At 46.8% G+C, this 20,097-nt stretch overlaps 1 protein-coding gene across 1 annotated transcript in view; it reads right to left on the bottom strand.

The window, feature by feature from the left end:
- The window catches only part of AP1S3 (adaptor related protein complex 1 subunit sigma 3), a 110,753-nt gene that overhangs the window by 68,662 nt on the left and 21,994 nt on the right, over positions 1-20,097 (bottom strand). The window lies entirely within an intron of this gene.

Here is a 20,097-nt window from a genome sequence, read left to right as displayed (position 1 = left end):
ATATGAAGATAGAAAAATAAACTATTTGCAGCAATAGGAAATTAAATACTGCAGGCATACATCATACACACGCAGGTATATTTATTTTTAACTCTTGGTGACCATCACATTACTGTCTGCTAACCGCGCATGCAGAGTGGTGAGTGCAGGGGAGGGAGCCTATGGATTTCTGAGGTAAAACATTGTGGAGCTTGGTAAATCTGGCCAGAAAGCAGACCCTATAGGTTTATATGGGGGCTGCTTTTGTGGTTAAACGGTGGATCGCAGCAGATATCTCCAATATATGTAGCAGTGCCCTATAGTGTAGTGTAGATACATTTGGGAGATGCTTGCACCTCCTGGAAATGGGTGTTTACAGGGGATATCCCACAAAAATAGGATTTTAATTACCTACCGGTAAATCCTTTTCTCATAGTCAGTAGAGGATACTGGGGTCCATTTAGTACCATGGGGTATAGACGGGTCCACTAGGAGCTATGGGCACTTTAAGAATTTGATAGTGTGGGCTGGCTCCTCCCTCTATGCCTCTCCTACCAGACTCAGTCTAGGAAACTGTGCCCGAGGAGACGGACATACTTTGAGAGAAGGATAGATAAGGATAGTGGTGAGATCCGAACCAACACACACACACACACACACACACACACACACACACACGAGGAAAGCCAAGCTAACCAAACTAGTTGAAACAGGAACAGCAACGGCTGAACCAACATTACTTAACCAAGTAACCGTGCAGGAAGAACGAAGCACTGGGTGGGCGCCTGGTATCCTCTACGGACTACGAGAAAAGGATTTACCGGTAGGTAATTAAAATCCTATTTTCTCTTGTGTCCTAGAGGATACTGGGGTCCATTTAGTACCATGGGGATGTACCAAAGCTCCCAAACCAGGTGGGAGAGTGCTGAGGTTCCTGCAGAACTGACTGACCAAACTGAAGGTCCTCAGATGCCAAAGTATCGAACTTGTAGAACTTTGCAAACGTGTTCGAGCCTGACCAAGTAGCTGCTCAGCAGAGTTGCAAAGCCGAGACACCCCGGGCAGCCGCCCAGAGGAGAATTCTTGACACCTCTGACATTGCTGCTCTGCTTTTCGTTCCGCCCTGTTGGTTTATGTACGTTACTGCTGTCACATTGTCCGACTGGACCTGAATGGCCTGATCTTGAAGAAGATGTGAGGCCTGCAGAAGGGCGTTGTATATGGACTCAAGTTCCAGAATGTTGATTGGAAGGACGACTTCCTGACTGGACCATCTTCCGTGAAACTGCACCCCCGGAGTGACTGCTCCCCAACCTCTGAGGCTTCCGTCTGTGGTTAACAGAATCCAATTCTGAATTCCGAACCTCTGACCATCGACGAGGCAAGAAGTCTGTAGCCACCACAGAAGGGAGATCCTGGATTTTGGCGACAGATGGATCCTCTGGTGCATGTGAAGATGCGATCCGGACCATTTGTCCAACAGATCGAGCTGGAAGGGTCTTGCGTGAATCCTTCCGTATTGAAGAGCCTCGTAAGAGGCCACCATTTTCCCCAGAAGGCAAATGCACAGATGAACGATATCCGGGCTGGCTTCAGGACATCCCGAACCATCGACTGGATCACTAATGTCTTTTCCAACGGAAGGAACACCTTCTGCGACTCCATATCCAGTATCATTCCCAGGAATGGGAGCCTTCGTGTTGGCTCTAGGTGAGATTTCGGAAGGTTCAGAATCCACCCATGATCTGGGAGAAGTTTGGTTGAGAGAGCAATACTGTCCAGCAACCTTTCCCTGGACGGTGCTTTTATCAGAAGATTGCCCAGGTACGGAATTATGTTCACTCCCTGTTTGCAGAGTAGAAACATCATCTTGGTGAACACCCTCAGTGCCGTGGAGAGACCAAATGGCATGGCCTGGAACTGGCAGTCCTGCAGTGCAAACTTCTTGGTAAGCATTCTTGATATCCAGAGACACTAGGAATTCCCCCTCCTCCAGATCAGAGATCACCGCTCTCAGAGACCCCAGCTTGAATTTGAACACTCGTAAGTACGGGTCCAATGACTTGAGGTTCAAAATTGGTCTTACCGCACCGTCCGGTTTCGGTACTACAAACAAGTTGGAATAGTACCCCTTGTTTAGCCGATGAGGTGGAACTAGGAACAATGACGTGAGTCTGTACCAGTTTTTGGATTGCATGTAGTAAAGGTATACTTGCCTCTTGTGAAACTGGCAAGCCTGATTTGAAGAATCTGTGAGGTGGGAGCTCTTGGAACTCCAGTCTGTAGCCCTGGGAAATAAGATCTATGACCCAGGAATCATGGCACGAATTTGACCAGATTTGACCGAAGAATTGTAGGCGAGCTCCCACCATGACAGCCTTCCAGGCATTGCGGTCCACCGTCATGCTGAAGTCTTTGAGGAAGCAGAGCCTGAGCTCTGTTCCTGAGCACCTGCTGTTGCTGGCTTGCGTGATTTACCTCTTGCGCCGCTGGAGGACGCAGAAGCACCTCTGGATTTGCCCTTGAACTTGGCCTTCCGAAAGGACTAACCTAGAAGCTGAAGAAGTCTTCTTGGTTGGGGGGCTGCGGAAGGAAGATACATAGACTTATCCGCAGTAGCTGTGGAGATCCATTTGTCTAATTCATCTCAGAGCAAGGCCTCTCCTGTGAATGGTAGGCCTTCCAAGCCTTTTCTGGAATCCGCTTCAGCAGTCCACTGGCGTAGCCACAAGCCCCTGCGTGCCGACACTGCCATAGCGGTGGTGCGTGCGTTAAGCAAGCCTATTTCCTTTATGGCTTCCACCATAAAGTTTGCAGAGTCCTGTATATGCTGCAGGAGTAAGACAACATCCCCCCTAGATAAGGAATCTAACCCCTCAATTAGGTTACCTGACGATTTAGCAATGGCTTTAGTGATCCACGCACATGCAATAGTGGGTCTTTGGGCCACCCCAGCAGCTGTGTACAATGATTTGAGTGTAGTCTCGCGTCTTTCAGGGAGGCTGCACCAGGAACAGGCAATACGATTTTACGTGACAGCCTAGAGACTGATGAGTTCACTATCGGTGGATTTTCCCATTTTTTCCTATCCTCCAGAGGAAAAGGAAAAGATGAGAGCAACCTTTTAGGGATCTGAAACTTCTTATCAGGATTAACCCAAGGTTCTTCAAACAGGGTATTCAATTCTTTTGACGCAGGAAAAGTGACTGAGGACTTCTTTTTTACATTAAAATAAGATTCCTCACACGCCTCTGACACCTTATCAGGAATATGCAGAACATCTCTGATAGCCTCTATAAGAGCCTCTATTCCCTGTGACAGAGCTGCACCCCTCCCCCAGAGTCCACTTCTTCCTCCTCCATGTCTGACTTATCAGCGTTAGTGTCAGACGGCAGGATATGGGCCAGAGATCATTTTTGTGGACAAATGGGAGGGGACTGAGACGCTGCTTTGGGGACAGAGTCTCTGTTCATAAACTCATCCACGGTCTGCTTTAAGTATTGTGTCTCTTTCTCATTGCGGGACAATTTTGTAGAAAGAGTTGAGATGATGCCCTTAAGAGAATTAACCCATTCCGGTTCAGCCCCGCTAGCCTGTGAACCCTGAGTACCCAGCAGTGAGCCCCTTGGTGAAGAGGAACACTCTGCGGTACAAGACACACACTCTCTGCCTGACATAGTGTAATGTGACAGCGCACGCACACACACACACACACACACACGAAAAGGTTAAGCACAATTAACCCATAAAGAGCCCTTCAGGGAGACACAGTTGTTTGGAGCCAGCCCCCACCGCGCCCTTATCGCTAATGCCAAGTTTAGCTGGGTCGCAGACTAAGTACCCCGATAGGGAATTTAGGGGGTAATTCCAAGTTGATCGCAGCAGGAAATTTTTTTGCAGTTGGGCAAAACCATGTGCACTGCAGGGGAGGCAGATATAACATGTGCAGAGAGAGTTAGATTTGGGTGGGTTATTTTATTTCTGTGCAGGGTAAATATTGGCTGCTTTATTTTTACACTGCAAATTAGATTGCAGATTGAACACACCACACCCAAATCTAACTCTCTCTGCACATGTTATATCTGCCTCCCCTGCACTGCACATGGTTTTGCCCAATTGCTAACAGAATTCCTGCTGCGATCAACTTGGAATTACCCCAATAGTCACTCCCCCCCCCCTGCTATGACCCTCTGGTGCCGCTCAGGTAATTTGGAGTCACACTGGAGGAGCTGCGCGTCCCTGTCTGGTCAGCGTCTGTGTCCACTGCGGTTCCGGTATGAATGGTCGACCATGTTATGGTCGACCGTCATTAGGTCGACATTGACATGGTCGACATGGACACATGGTCGACACATGAAAATGGTCGACACATGAAAGGTCGACATGAGTTTTTTAACTTTTTTTGTGTCGTTTTATGCGTAAAGTGACTGGGAACCCCAATTAGTGCACCGCGTCCCCTCGCATGGCTCGCTTCGCTCGCCATGCTTCGGGCATGGTGCCTTCGCTCCGCTACCGCTTCGCTCGGCACACTTTACAGTTCCAATCGTAGTCCATGTGGATCGTAAAGTATGGAAAAGTTCCCCAAAAGAAAAAAAAAAGTTAAAACACTCATGTCGACCTTTTATGTGTCGACCTTTCATGTGTCCATGTCGACCATGTCAATGTCGACCAATAGTGGTCGACCTAATGACTGTCGACCATAACATGGTCGACCATGTGAACGGATACCGTCCACTGCAGAGGGAAAATGGTGCTGGTGAGCTGCTGGATCCTCTCACAGTGAAGCCCCGCCCCATCAATGGTGCGCAGTCTTCCCGCTTTTTTTATACTGGCTGAGGAATCTGGTGCTTAAAATGGAGAGAGCAGTTTTAAGGCTGTTGTGCCAGTATGGGTACTGTGTACAGTGTACGGGGACGCAGTTGCGTACTGTGTCCGGGGACGCAGTTGCGTACTGTGTCCGGGGGACGCATTCCGCCCCCTGTAGAAGCAGTGCGTCTCCGTACCCTCATGCCGCCATAATGGCCAGCGCCTCGCTAGCCGGGGCGCTGGCTCAGCACTCACCACTCTGCATTCTTCTGGCTCTGTTAGGGGTGGCGGCGTGCTGCAGGACTGTACGCTCGCCCTGGTGGGGCTTGCGAATAGGTCCCTCAGGAGCTCAGTGTCCTGTCAGCGGGGAAAGGGACCATTAACCCTTCAAGAGGTTGGGCCGTCTACCCCTCCCCCTAAGCCCCACGAAGCAGGCAGGCTGGTGTCAACCAGCCCTGCCTGAAAATAACAAACATAAAAAATAAATGCAGAAAACTATTCAGGAGCTTCCATCAGCGTGACCGGTTCCTCCGGGCACATTTTCTAAACTGAGTCTGGTAGGAAGGGCATAGAGGGAGGAGCCAGCCCACACTATCAAATTCTTAAAGTGCCCATGGCTCCTAGTGGACACGTCTATACCCCATGGTACTAAATGGACCCCAGTATCCTAGGACATAAGAGAAATTACAATTGATTAATAAAGCCCATTTGTTATATATTTCAACACAGCTAACTTATGGAGGTATTACGATTGTGTCTAAAAAAATAAGATTTTACTTACCGGTAAATCTATTTCTCGTAGTCCGTAGTGGATGCTGGGGACTCCGAAGGACCATAGGGAATAGACGGGCTCCGCAGGAGACATGGGCACTTTAAGAAAGAATTTAGATTCTGGTGTGCTCTGGCTCCTCCCTCTATGTCCCTCCTCCAGACCTCAGTTAGAGAAACTGTGCCCGGAAGCGCTGACAGTACAAGGAAAGGATTTTGGTAATCCAGGGCAAGATACATACCAGCCACACCATATAACTTGTGATAAACTTACCCAGTTAACAGTATGAACAACAACAGAGCATCAGTTCAACCCTGATGCAACTATAACATAACCCTTAATTAAGCAATAACTATATACAAGCATTGCAGAAGAAGTCCGCACTTGGGACGGGCGCCCAGCATCCACTACGGACTACGAGAAATAGATTTACCGGTAAGTAAAATCTTATTTTCTCTAACGTCCTAGTGGATGCTGGGGACTCCGTAAGGACCATGGGGATTATACCAAAGCTCCCAAACGGGCGGGAGAGTGCGGATGACTCTGAAGCACCGATTGAGCAAACTCAAGGTCCTCCTCAGCCAGGGTATCAAACTTGTAGAACTTTGCAAAAGTGTTTGAACCTGACCAAGTAGCCGCTCGGAACAGCTGTAATGCCGAGACCCCTCGGGCAGCCGCCCAAGAAGAGCCCACCTTCCTAGTGGAATGGGCCTTTACTGATTTTGGCAGCGGCAATCCAGCCGCAGAATGAGCCTGCTGAATCGTGTTACAGATCCAGCGAGCAATAGTTTGCTTTGAAGCAGGAGCACCCAGCTTGTTGGAAGCATACAGGATAAACAAAGATTCTGTTTTCCTGACCTTAGCCGTTCTGGCTACATAAACCTTCAAAGCCCTGACCACATCAAGTAACTCGGAATCCTCCAAGTCGGTAGTAGCCACAGGCACCACAATAGGTTGGTTTATATGAAAGGATGAAACCACTTTCGGCAGAAATTGTGGGCGGGTCCGCAATTCTGCTCTATCCGCATGGAAAACCAGATAAGGGCTTTTATGTGACAAAGCCGCCAATTCTGACACACGCCTAGCCGAAGCCGAAGCTAGTAGCATGACCACCTTCCACGTGAGATATTTCAATTCCACCGTTTTGAGTGGTTCACACCAGTGTGATTTCAGGAAACTCAACACCACGGTAAGATCCCAAGGTGCCACTGGAGGCACAAATGGGGGCTGAATATGCAGCACTCCCTTTACAAACGTCTGAACTTCTTTCAAAAAGACCTTGACGGCCTCTGCGACATAGGATCAGGCACGGGCTGAGACCCTGACTGTCCTGAGGCTTCAGGTTTTATCCAACCTTTTATGCAAGGAATTAACATTATCATTTAAAACCTTCCACATATCCATCCAATCAGGTGTCGGTGCCGTCGGCGGAGACACAACATTCATTTGCTCCCGCTCTGTTTCCACATAGCCTTCCTCGTCAAACATGTCGACACAAGCGTACCGACACACCACACACACAGGGAATGCTCTTTTTGAAGACAGGTCCCCCACAAGGCCCTTTGGAGAGACAGAGAGAGAGTATGCCAGCACACACCCCAGCGCTATATAACCCAGGAATAACACAGTAACTTAATGTTAACCCAGTAGCCGCTGTTATATTGATTTTTGCACCTAATTATTTGCCCCCCCCCCCCCCCCCCTCTCTTTTTACCCTCTTCTACCGTGTATCTGCAGGGGAGAGCCTGGGGAGCTTCCTCTCAGCGGAGCGGTGGAGAAAAAATGGCGCTGATGAGTGCTGAGGAAGAAGCCCCGCCCCCTCAGCGACGGGCTTCTGTCCCGCTTTAATGTACAATTTTTGGCAGGGGCTCATACATATATACAGTGCCCTACTGTATATATGCAAAACTTTTGCAAAAGAGGTCCTAATTGCTGCCCAGGGCGCCCCACCCCCTGCGCCCTTACAGTGACCGGAGTATGTGGGTGTGTGTGGGAGCAATGGCGCACAGCTGCAGTGCTGTGCACTACCTCAGTGAAGACTGGAGTCTTCTGCCGCCGATTTCGAAGTCTTCTTGCTTCTTATGCTCACCCGGCTTCTGTCTTCCGGCTCTGCGAGGGGGACGGCGGCGCGGCTCTGGGATCAGACGACGAGGGTGAGATCCTGTGTACGATCCCTCTGGAGCTAATGGTGTCCAGTAGCCTAAGAAGCACGACCTATCTGCAGAGAGTAGGGCTGCTTCTCTCCCCTCAGTCCCACGATGCAGGGAGTCTGTTGCCAGCAGAGCTCCCTGAAAATAAAAAACCTAATAAAATACTTTCTTACAGCAAGCTCAGGAGAGCTCACTGAACAGCACCCAGCTCGTCCGGGCACAGATTCAAACTGAGGTCTGGAGGAGGGACATAGAGGGAGGAGCCAGAGCACACCAGAATCTAAATTCTTTCTTAAAGTGCCCATGTCTCCTGCGGAGCCCGTCTATTCCCCATGGTCCTTACGGAGTCCCCAGCATCCACTAGGACGTTAGAGAAACTAGAACTAATACTCTATGGCAGTTGCACAAACATAGCGCAAGAAAGAAATCCATTTTCTTATAGTATATTACTCCACACACACTGACATTTCAGATATTAATGATATTATAATCAGTGGCGGATTTTACATATGGCCTGCGGGAATGCAGCCCACCCCCAAGTAAAATCTGCCACCTCAGCTCAGTGTCAGTGAGCCAGCTTACACTTAATGAAACGAAACAAATGTGTTGTCCTGGCCTTCAGTGTTTTGTTCCATTTATTTACGTCCTCTGTGTAACGGAAGTGCCCACTATCCAAGTAAGTACTGGAAGGCAGTATACACTTTCTGCTGACACTTTAAGGAAAATTTCAGACCGTTACAACAGGTTCCAAACAAGGGAAAAATAATGTGATTGTTGACTCAACTTAAGTTATGGACTCAAGTTATGTTTAAGTTTTAAAATTTCATGGTTTTGTGTGTTAATTATGTATGTGGTGCAACAGTAATTGAACGTCAAATTTATTATTATTTTTTCTCCACTATGAAACAGAGTACCATGCTGATTTTTTGTGTGGTAGTAATGTATACCTTTGTTAAGCACCTAAAAAAAAAATTGTGACATCTAATGTTGAATGAACCTAGCGTGCGTTTTTGACGTAACTTGAAACATAAGGCAGATAAAGTGATTTGATTTGGATTCAGGAGGAAGAGTTACCTTAGGGGTGCAAATTTTGTGGTGATCCCTTAATAAACACCTGTCATACTTCCAATAAACTTGACAAAGCCACGATTAGTGAAAAATCAATATTTAATAAACAAATTGTCAGACAGTCGAGATATTTGGCAGAAATAGTTGTTTTGACATCCTCTATTAACTAAAAAAAAAAAAAAAAAAAAATAATCATAAAAATCTGAGATGTGTGGTGGACACCCCTGGTTGAACTGACATGGAATGACCCATTTATCAAGTGCATTCTATAAAATTATACGTAGCTGCTCATTGGTTGCCATGTGCAACTTCTCCGCTGGCTCACTTCTACACTCTCTTTTTCACTGCTTCATGAATAGACCCTGGTTACCTTATGTCAAACTATTTTGTTCGGTCAGAGGGTCTAATTCAGAGCTGATCTGTGTTTTCGCACAGCCCTGTCAATCAGGCAGGTGTGTTCACTGGGTGGGAGGGGGCGGCCGAAGGCGTTTGGCCTCCGTTGTAGGGGCGCGGTCCGGGCAACGCAGGAATGCCCGGACCGTGCGGGGGGTGGGCACAGCGACGAGTAGCTCCCTGCCAGCGCAAGGGAGTTGTGCTGATTGGGAGCTACTCTTCAAGTACAAAAGCATCGCTGCTGTGCGATGCTTTTGTACTTGTGTGTATGTGTGTGTGTGTGTGGGGGGCAGACATGTGGGGCGGACTAGCCCTGTGCTGGGCGTCCTCCCGCATTTCTGAGTAACTGATCGCGTAGCCGTGCAAAATTTTGCACGGCTACGATCAACTCTGAATTATGCCCAGAGAACAAAGAAACCTGCACAATACACAACACCACAGGGTCTCGTTAGTATGAGATTTAGGGCTAAATGTAATAGCCTGCGAGAAACGGCAATCATTTACAGTTATGTTATGCCGTGTAAATTGCTTGCCGCTTTAAAAATCCGTCTAGACTCGCATGAAATCCTGCACTTCCTGCTTCTCACAAGCTATTACATTGATCCCTTATTTTGGGCTACTGCAGAATAAAGCTGCCTATATACTGGTTGCTTGGAGCTCAAGCTGGGTACACACTGCGACGTTCCGCCCATCCAGCAATAAACTGATATATCAGTATATCACATCCGCAAGCACACTGGACAATCCGCCCATACAATGACGCAATATATATTGTTCCATGATTACTGTAACCATACCGCACTGTATGTCACATCGTGCCATCTGATGTTTAGCTCATCAGATGGGACGTTGGGACCACACAACTCATCATACGATGAAAGTACACGCTACACAATGGTCATGCAGTATGGTCACAGGTGCCATGATTGCATAATATACACAATATGCATATATACATATAATGTGTACACAGCTGTAGTCTGATTGTCTGGATCACATGAAGATCAGTCAGTAAGGTGTGGCTATGAACACACACCAAAAGGCCAGTCTTCGGCTGACCAGTTTTTAAGCAGATACAAGTTGTTTTGGAACAATACAAGAAGGGATGTGGGACAAATGTGAACAATGCAAAGTCATGCATATGTGTAAAAAGGTGCCGGCTCGGGCTTACGGATCAAACACCCCAGAGAGAGGGATGATAAGGATGATAGTTCTCAACTCAAAAGTACAGATAGGGCTGGTACGCCCACCCGCTGAAATACTAATGCATACGGGTGAATATCTTGCAGGAACAATTACAGTAATCCCCAAATTGGTAGATCAAAACCAAGTGTTTGTAATCAGCATCAACTAAAATGTGCGTGGGGGGCAAAATAATCAAAAGGTAAAACCCGACTCCCCACCAATAATTTCTAAATAATAATACACTCAATTTGAGGAGCAATGAACATAAAAAGTATTTAAAATGAAAGATAGCCAGAACTTTAAAGTTAACCTTTTTATTTCATACATTAAAATAATGTTGTTCATCTTGTAAACCATTACAGGCAACATAACCTACTAAACATAACATGACCTCTAGTTCAAGCGGATGGAAATTGAGCCTTTAAATACACAAACAGATTTTTTTTTACAAGTGCACAATCTGGTCCTAAGTGTTTAGGACATTACTGCACACCAAGAAGCTTCAAGGGAAATGTTTAATGTACTAACATGATATTATCGCCTGTATTTTACTACAAACAATTTTACACATAATATTTACCAGTGAATTTTATGACTTAGGCTTCAAAGTCAACCAGAGGAGAAATGGTGTTTAGATATTTTTAATAAAAGGAACTGATTATTATCAAACACAAGGAAATATTTTACATGACAAATGAACACATGCATACCTTTAGGCATAGCAAACATAGATTTTTGGATAATGTCAGATATGTGGACGGTAGAAGCAAAGTTATATAATGTTAAAAATTAATGGCAAGGCATTTTTAAACTTGGTGAAGTCACACGTTCTCATTTTAAAACCCTAATGTACGTATAAAAATGTTTGCCTTTTGTGGCGTTTCAGAAACCAAAATTCAACCAAACCAAAAAAATTGCTGTTTAAATGCCCTCAAAACCAACCACATATCCTAGCAGATTAGATAACATTGTATGAAGCAGTGAAAAGAGTGTAGAAGTTGCCCATAGCAACCAATCAGCATTAAGGTAACATATAGCAAGTACATTTATTAAAAAAATTATAGGTAGCAGCTAATTGAAGTGAGCCAGCAAAGAAACAACAACTCTTTTCACTGCTTCATACATCTTCCCTATTATCTACTATTAGACAACAGAAAACACAGACAGAAGACCTGGACTAATAGGATAAGGCAGAGCCATAACTACATGCGTGACAGGTGTGCCTAGCACACAGCGCAGTCGCCCTGAGGGTGCAACGGCCAGCATTCCATGTCAGCGGCTTCTAATGAGTCAAATTGACTCATTACAAGCCGCCTGTGCTGTGTGCGCCGGAGGAAAAGAGGAGAGGAGCAGCGTCAGGGGAGGACCCGGAGGAGGAGGAGGAGGGAGGGGGACTGGAGCCGTAGCAGCGCTATGTAATTGGTAGCTGCGCCACTGCAGCTGCCCCTCTCATTCCGCATTGGCTGGCCGGCGCTGCTGTGAATGCTGGGATGCGCTTCCCTCATCCCAGCATTAACAGTGGCGGCGGCCAGCCAATGCGGAAGGAGAGGGACAGCTGCAGCAGCGCCACCCCCTCCTCCTCCTTCTCCCCTGCCCGGGATCTACCAGCACAGAGAAGCCCGACTGCCTGAGCCAGCGGGGAGAGATTGTAAGTAAGTATCTGTCTATCTCGGTCTGTCTATCTATCTATCTATCTATCAATTCTGTCTGCCATAATGTGTAAAAAGGGGGACGCTGTCTGCCATAATGTGTAAAAAGGGGGACGCTGTCTGCCATAATGTGTAAAAAGGGGACACTATCTGCCGTAATGTGTAAAGAGGGGCTCTACCTGGAGACTACTATGCACCGTAGTATGAACTGGTATTATTTTGTGGCCACAACCCTTCTCCATGAAGCCACGCCCCTATGGGGCGCGCATTGCCCCTATTTTACATAAGGGGGGGGCGCCAATGCCATTTCTTGCACACAGCGCTAAAATGCCTAGTTACGGCACTGGGATAAGGAATTCTTTTTTTAGTTCTACTACCTTGGAACACAGTCAATAAAAGGAAATGCTATACACTACTAATATTACTGTCACACCAAAATCCCAGGTCTGTCTGACCTGGTATTTGGAACATGGGGGCAAATATATTAAGCCTGGAGAAGTGATAAAGCAGTGACCAAGAAGTGAGAAGTGGAAGGTGATAACACAGGTTTTCGTTAACTGTATTGCCCATTTATTATTAAATAATTATTATTGACTACTTTGCGAGGTTAGCATGGTTTGCAGCGCCTCACATTACAGAGATCTTGGGGTCAATGCCCATCAGTGCTCTACCTGTGTGGCATTTACATGTACTCCACATGGGTTTCTCTGGGTGCTCTGGCTTCCTCCCAAAAATCCAATAACATGCTAGTAGGTTAATTAGATTCCAACCCCCCCCCTTCCCCAAATAAATAAATAAATATCAATAAATTAGTGTGTATGTGCGTCATTGGGATAGGGAATGTACACTGGGGTCAATTCAATTCGGCAACTTATGAATAGTGCCGGGAATTAGCTCCCGACGCTATTCAATTCAGCTCCAGTTAAGTCGGCGATGTCCCGTTCTCGCCGACTAAACAGGTTGAATTGTCGGGAGAACGGGCATTCTCCAACTCCCCAGCGCGAGGCTGATTCCCGACAGAATCAGCCTCGCGCCGGCCGCGAGGCAGCACTTTTGTCGGGTTTCTTCTCTCATCCCCCGGGGATGAGAGAAGAATTCCCGACAATTGCGGGTAACTAGCAGCTGAATTGAATAGCGTCGGGAGCTAATTCCCGGCGCTATTCATAAGTTGCCAAATTGAATTGACCCCATTGTAAGCTCCACTGGGGTAGTGACTGGTGTGAATGACTAATATTCTCTGTAAAGTGCTGCAAAATATTTGTGGGGCATATAGCAAACTGTTAATAAATATTTTATTATTATTTTTATCCTTTATTTATATAGCGCCACAAGGGTTCTGCAGCGCCCAGCTACAGAGTACATAACAAATAAACAAAACAGGAAAACAGCGACTTAAGGCCCGTACACACTGGCCGATATATTGGCCGTTCTATTGAACAGCCGATATATCGCAGGTCCGTCGGCCAGTGTGTCAGTGTACGGGCGATATGTCTGTGAACTCAGTTATTCACAGACATATCGCGTCGGCCCCACAGTACAGCCGACGGCCAGTATATCTACCGATATATTGGCTCATCTCTGTGTGTGTACGGGCGGTCGGCCGTGTGACTGGACGGTCCCGTACGAAAGCTCTCACCGCTTTCGCGTCCCGTCCCCAGTACACAGAATGGATGTTTAGGTCACACAGGACCTGGCCACATAGGCGGTTACTGACGGTAAGCAGGAATCCCCTGTTACTGACTCCACCCACTGCGCTGTGGGTGGGTTTTTGCTGCCACCACCAAACTCCTAACCTGCCGTGGTTCCAACCACGGTTCTGCTCTGTATGTGCAGACACGCTGCCTTACCACACCTGTGTGGTGTTGACGAATCCCCACTAGTCGCCTGACTAGGCCTCTACCAGTAGCTGGCGGAAGGCGGAACTTGGAGACGCTGGTTCATCCTGGACAGACGGTGAACAGGGCTAGGTTTCGCATAGCCCTGTAGGTCACAAGATGACGCAATCTTCTTGAGGCAGATGATGTTTTAATGGCAACAAATAGTTCTGAAAAGAACTCAGCAATACAGCAAGATGTTACAGCAGAAAGAAAATGGTATAATACACACTGGAGGCTCACAGGCCTCCTCTTTTTATCTCAGTTCTACACACAGTACCACAGGGGGGGGGGGGGGGGGTAAGCCCTCCCTGTCTTCTCCAACCAATCAGGTTATCGCACAAAATGTAAATAAATACAAGTTACATTCCAAAAGATAAGAATTAGATAAAGCACATTTCTGCTCCTTTTCATATATAACCAAACCAGTGTGCTTTCCCAAACACAATCTGATTACCATGTTCCTGTCTCTTTCACAAATGTAAATTTAACTTGCATTTCAATTGCATTCACCCTCTCACACATAGACAACGTTCTTATACTGTAAATTAAACATAATCTGCATCACACATAATGCAGCCTAAGAAATCTTACATCAAACTGTTGGTTAACTAGTTTGCATTCATAAAACACAATCTGATTTAGCAGCCACTTGTGTCTCCATGCAAAACCAGTTCTGAGTTATCACACCACAGGGGATGCTGAAAGCACAATCTTCTTTCCAAACCTTCATTTGTACCTGAAAGAAAACATTTGCTGACCAAAAGACCTGCTAATCGACACCCTGCTTTAGCTAGGACAATTAACATATGACTGGCTATGTACAAGTTGCTGAACAACAATTGTCAAGGTGTTTTAGAAACAAAATACCTTGTACTTTTCTCATAAGTGCCCTGTCCATGCAGTTCTATAACTGTCCATCATTCTCCAACTGCGCAGCGATATAACATATGACACATTATTAAACATATTTTATATACCCGGTGCCTAGCACCCACAATACATTTAAAGATGGCGCCTAGCGCCAGTGCATAGTTTAAAAGTGGCGCCAAGCGCCTATTGTCCTCAAAATGGCACTGGGCACTTGGGGTTTAACTCCTTACGTGCCGTGGCCGCCATTAACCATGTGGCTGGTTAGTCTCTCCGGCCACAGGCCGACCGCCTATACACATGCTGCGGCAGCCAGCGGTGATTGACAGCTGAGCTGGACGGGCGTGTGTACACGCCCGCCCAGTTCATGACGTCAGTCTCCGACGGATCGGGCAGTGTGTATGCACAGCACACTGCCCGATCCGTCCATAGATAGATAGATAGATATATCTGCCGATCAATTGATCGGCAGATATATCTATCAGTGTGTACCCACCATTACAGTTAAAGACAATATAGGCCAAGTACAGGGTAAATAAAGATAGCTACATCAGCAGGGATACGGTCGTTAGGTCGACCACTGAAGTAGACATGCATTAGGTTGACATGGTCATTAGGTCGACATGTACTAGGTTGACAGGTCAGAAGGTCGACATGAGTTTTTCACTTTTTGGATTTTCCCATACTTGACAATCCATGTGGACTATGATTGGAACGCTAACCTGTGCCGAGCGAAGCAATGCACCTTGCCCGATGCGAGGGGACACAGCGCACTAATTGGGGTTCCCCGTCACTTTACGAAGAAAGCGACACAAAAAAAAAGTTTTTAAAAAACTCATGTCGACCTTTTCACCTGTCGACCTAGTACATGTCGACCTACTGCCCATGTCGACCTAAGTTGAGTCGACCCAATGACCCGTACCCCATCAGCAGATGACACTGAAGTAAGTATCAGGGTGGCAGAAATCTGTGGAATTTGGTGAGGTTGAATACTATTAAAGTGAGAAAAGGCTAAGCACATGAGGGAAGAGGTCCCTACTCGCGAGAGCTTACAATATATACAGATGATCGGTGGCTATGACCGATTAAATTTAATGTGGCAACATTAATAAATGCTAATCCAGCTCAGTAATGCATTTATTTCTATTGCCACTTTAAATTCATCAGTAAAGCCGTTGCATCAAAAGTATATGCGCTGGATTTACTGCTAGCCATCAGTATGTACTTGCACCTCTCCTATAATAACAAGCGTATATACGATTAAGTTCTGACCTGCATTTGAGCAAACACAGACTTGCTGAACATTGCCTCCACTGTGCCAGTGTTGGAGTGCGTTAAACTCTACATTTTTTGAGCATGTGCAGACAGGATTCATACACTGCATCAGCCCGCCATTCTTCAGCATTGTTCAGGAAGGATAGCTAGTCTGGAGAAGTTATCACAGGAAGCGCATATGACATTGTACAAGTAGGAGAGTATATGTTAGACTCTCTTAGTCGAAAATGTATATAGTTTATCAAGTAATGGACAAGCTGATCTCCCAGATCACAGATGGATATAAATTAGAGATGAGCGGGTTCGATTCTCTGAACTTCACCACCCGAGCCCGGATCAAAGCCCGGCTCAGGTTTTCCCGCCTAACTCGGAAACCAGAACGAGGCAAAACGTCATCATCCCGCTGTCGGATTCGCACGGTTTGGATACCATAAAAGGAGCCGCGTGTTGCCGCCATTTTCACTCCGGCATTGGAAAGTGTAGCGAGAGGACGTGTCTCCGTCCTCAGTGTCCTGTATCAGTACAGTGGTAGTGTCTTGTGCTGCATCAGTCCAGTCACAGTGGTGGTGTCCTCTACTGCCATATGTCCTGTGCTGCTGTATAAGTTCAGTCCAGTGGTGCTGTCTTGTGCTGCATCAGTCCAGTGGTGGTGTATTGTGCTGCATCAGTCCAGTGGTGGTGTATTGTGCTGCATCAGTCCAGTGGTGGTGTATTGTGCTGCATCAGTCCAGTCATAGTGGTGGTGTCCTCTGCTGCCATATGTCCAGTGCTGCTGTACAAGTCAAGTCCATTGCAGTGATGCTGTGTTGTTATCCTACATCAGTCCAGTGGTGGTGTCCCTGTGCTGCTGCATACGTCCAGCGGTACTACCGTATATGTCCAGTGATACTGCCGTATAAATCCAGTGGTACTGCCGTATAAATCCAGTCCAGTGATACTGCCGTATATGTCCAGTGGTACTGCCGTATAAATCCAGTGGTACTGCCGTATAAGTCCAGTCCAGTGTTACTGGCGTACAAGTCCAGTCCAGTGGTACTGCCATATAAGTCCAGTCCAGTGGTACTGGCGTATAAGTCCAGTGGTACTGGCGTATAAGTCCAGGCCAGTGTTACTGGCGTACAAGTCCAGTCCAGTGGTACTGCCATATAAGTCCAGTGGTACTGGCGTGTAAGTCTAGTCCAGTGGTACTGGCATATAAGTCCAGTGGTACTGGCATATAAGTCCAGTGGTACTGGCGTATAAGTCCAGTGGTACTGGCGTATAAGTCCAGTGGTACTGGCATATAAGTCCAGTGGTACTGGCATATAAGTCCAGTGGTACTGGCATATAAGTCCAGTGGTACTGGCATATAAGTCCAGTCCAGTGATACTGCCGTAGAAGTCCAGTGGTACTGGCGTATAAGTCCAGTCCAGTGGTACTGCTATAGAATTCCAGTGATACGGGCGTAGAATTCCAGTGGTACTGCCATATAATTCCAGTCCAGTGATACTGCTGAATAAGTCTAGTGGTACTGGCGTATATTTCCAGTGGTACTGGTGTATAAGTCCAGTCCAGTGGTACCGCCGTATAATTCCAGTGAATTTGCCGTATAATTCCAGTGGTACTGCCGTATAAGTCCAGTGGTACTGCCCTGTGCTGTATATTATTTACTTCATTTAAAGGGGTTATTAATATTTAATCCAAATAATATTTACAGGGTTTGCCCTGTACGCAGTCCTGAGAACAAAAATTTGGAGGATAAAATAGGGAAAGATCAAGAACCATTTCCTCCTAGTGCTGAAGCTGCTGCCACTAGTCATGACAGACGATGAAACGCCATCAACGTCGTCTGCAAAGGCCGATGCCCAATGTGATAGTAGAGGGCATGTAAAATCCAAAAAGCCAAAGTTCAGTGAAAAGACCCAAAAAAATTAATGTAAATGGTCTGAGGAGAAATGTAAACTTGCCAATATGCCATTTACGACAAGGAGTGGCAAGGAACGGTTAAGGCCCTGGCCTATGTTCATGACTAGTGGTTCAGCTTCACATGACGATGGAAGCCCTCATCCTCTCGCTAGAAAAATGAAAAGAGTTAAGCTGGCAAAAGCACAGCAAAGAACTGTGCATTCTAAGATGGTATCACAAATCTCCAAGAAGAGTCCAAGTGCGTCGGCGTTTGCGATGCCTGACCTTCCCAACACTGGACGGGAAGAGGTGGCTCCTTCCACTATGTGCATGCCCTCTGCAAGTGCTGGAAGTAGCACCCACAGTCCAGTTTCTGATATTCAAATTGAAGATGTCACTGTTAAAGTACACCAGGATGAGGATATGGGTGTTGCTGGCGCTGAGGAGGAAGTGGACGATGAGGATTCTGATGGCGATACGGTTTGTTTAAATCAGGCACTGGGGGAGACACCTGTTGTCCGTGGGATGAATAAGCCCATTGTGATGCCTAGGCAAAATACCAAAAAAAGCCACCTCTTCGGTGTGGAAATATTTCTCCACAAATCCGGACAACAGGTGTGAAGCCATGTGTTGCCTCGGTCAATCTGTAATAAGTAGGGGTAAGGATGTTAACCACCTAGGAACATCCTCCCTTATACTTCACCTGCTGCGCATTCATCAGAAGTCATTGTCAAGTTGTGAAACTTTGGGTAAGAGTGTAAGCAGTCCACTGACATCTAAATCCCTTCTTCCTCTTGTGCCCAAGCTCCTGCAAGCCACACTACCAACTCCCTCAACATCAGCTTCCTCCTCAGTCAGGAATGTCAGTAGTCCTGCAGGCCATGTCACTGGCAAGACTGAGGAGTCCTCTCCTAACCGGGATTCCTCCGGAGGATCCTTGAGTGGTACGCCTACTGCTGCTAGGAGTTGATCGTCATCCCAGAGGGAAAGTCAGAAGACCACTTGTACTACTTCAACTAAGCAATTGACTGTCCAACAGTCCTTTGTGAGGAAGATGAAATATGACAGCAGTTATCCTGTTACAAAGTGGATAACTGAGACATTGACAGCTATGTTGGTGTTAGACGAGTGTCCGGTATGTGCCATTAGTTCAGTGGGACTTAAAGAATTGATGGAGGTAGTGTCCCCGGTACCAAATCCCATCTAGATTCCACTTCACTAGGCAGGCGATACCGAGAATGTACAGAGACGTCAGAAAAAGAGTCCTCAGTGTCCTAAAAAATGCAGTTGTACCCACTGTCCACTTAACCACAGACATGTGGACAAGTGGAACAGGGCAGACTAAGGAATATATGACTGACTGTGACAGCCCACTGGGTAGATGTATTGCCTCCCGCAGCAACAACAGCAGCGGCACCAGTAGCAGCATCTAGCAAACGCCAACTCGTTCCTAGGCATGCTACGCTATGTATAACTGCTCTCCGTAAGAGGCACACCGCTGACAACCTCTTACGGAAACTAAGTGGGGTAAGCCATTGTGCGATGATATCACAAATCCCCAGGAGAGTCTGAGGGACATCGGACAACGCCACCAATATTGTGCGTGCATTACATCTGGGTAAATTCCAGCACGTCCCATGTTTTGCACCTACAATTAATTTGGTGGTGCAGAATTTTTTTTTAAATGACAGGGTCATGCAGGAGATGCTGTAGGTGGCCCGAAAAATTGCGGGACACTTTCGACATTCAGCCACCGCGTGCTGAAGACTGGAGCGCCAGCAAACACTCCTGAACCTGCCCTGCAATCACCTGAAGCAAGAGATGGTAACGAGGTGGAATTCAACACTCTATATGCAAAAGGCCATTCAACTCTATACACCCACCTACAATATAGGCAAAGGAGGGGGAATGCACCTGACTCAAGAGCAGTGGAGAATGATTTCCATCTTGTGCAAGGTTCTCCATCTCTTCGAACTTGCCACACATGAAGTCAGTTCAGACACTACCAGCTTGAGTCAGGTCATTCCCCTCATCAGGATTTTGCAGAAGCAGCTGGAGAAACTGAAGGAGGAGCTAAGACGGAGCGATTCCGCTATGTCACGCTCGGCGTAAGCTGGGGTTCCGACAACCGAGTTTTGGCTGAAGGGACAGCTACTTGTGAGGAGAGTAAACGAGGTGGCTGAATGTAATTCCTC

Source organism: Pseudophryne corroboree, chromosome 4 (assembly GCF_028390025.1).
Source record: "Pseudophryne corroboree isolate aPseCor3 chromosome 4, aPseCor3.hap2, whole genome shotgun sequence".
In the NCBI taxonomy this organism is placed as follows: Eukaryota; Metazoa; Chordata; class Amphibia; order Anura; family Myobatrachidae; genus Pseudophryne; species Pseudophryne corroboree.
Note: the sequence above shows the minus strand (reverse complement) of the source record. Positions and strands in the feature narration are given on the sequence as shown.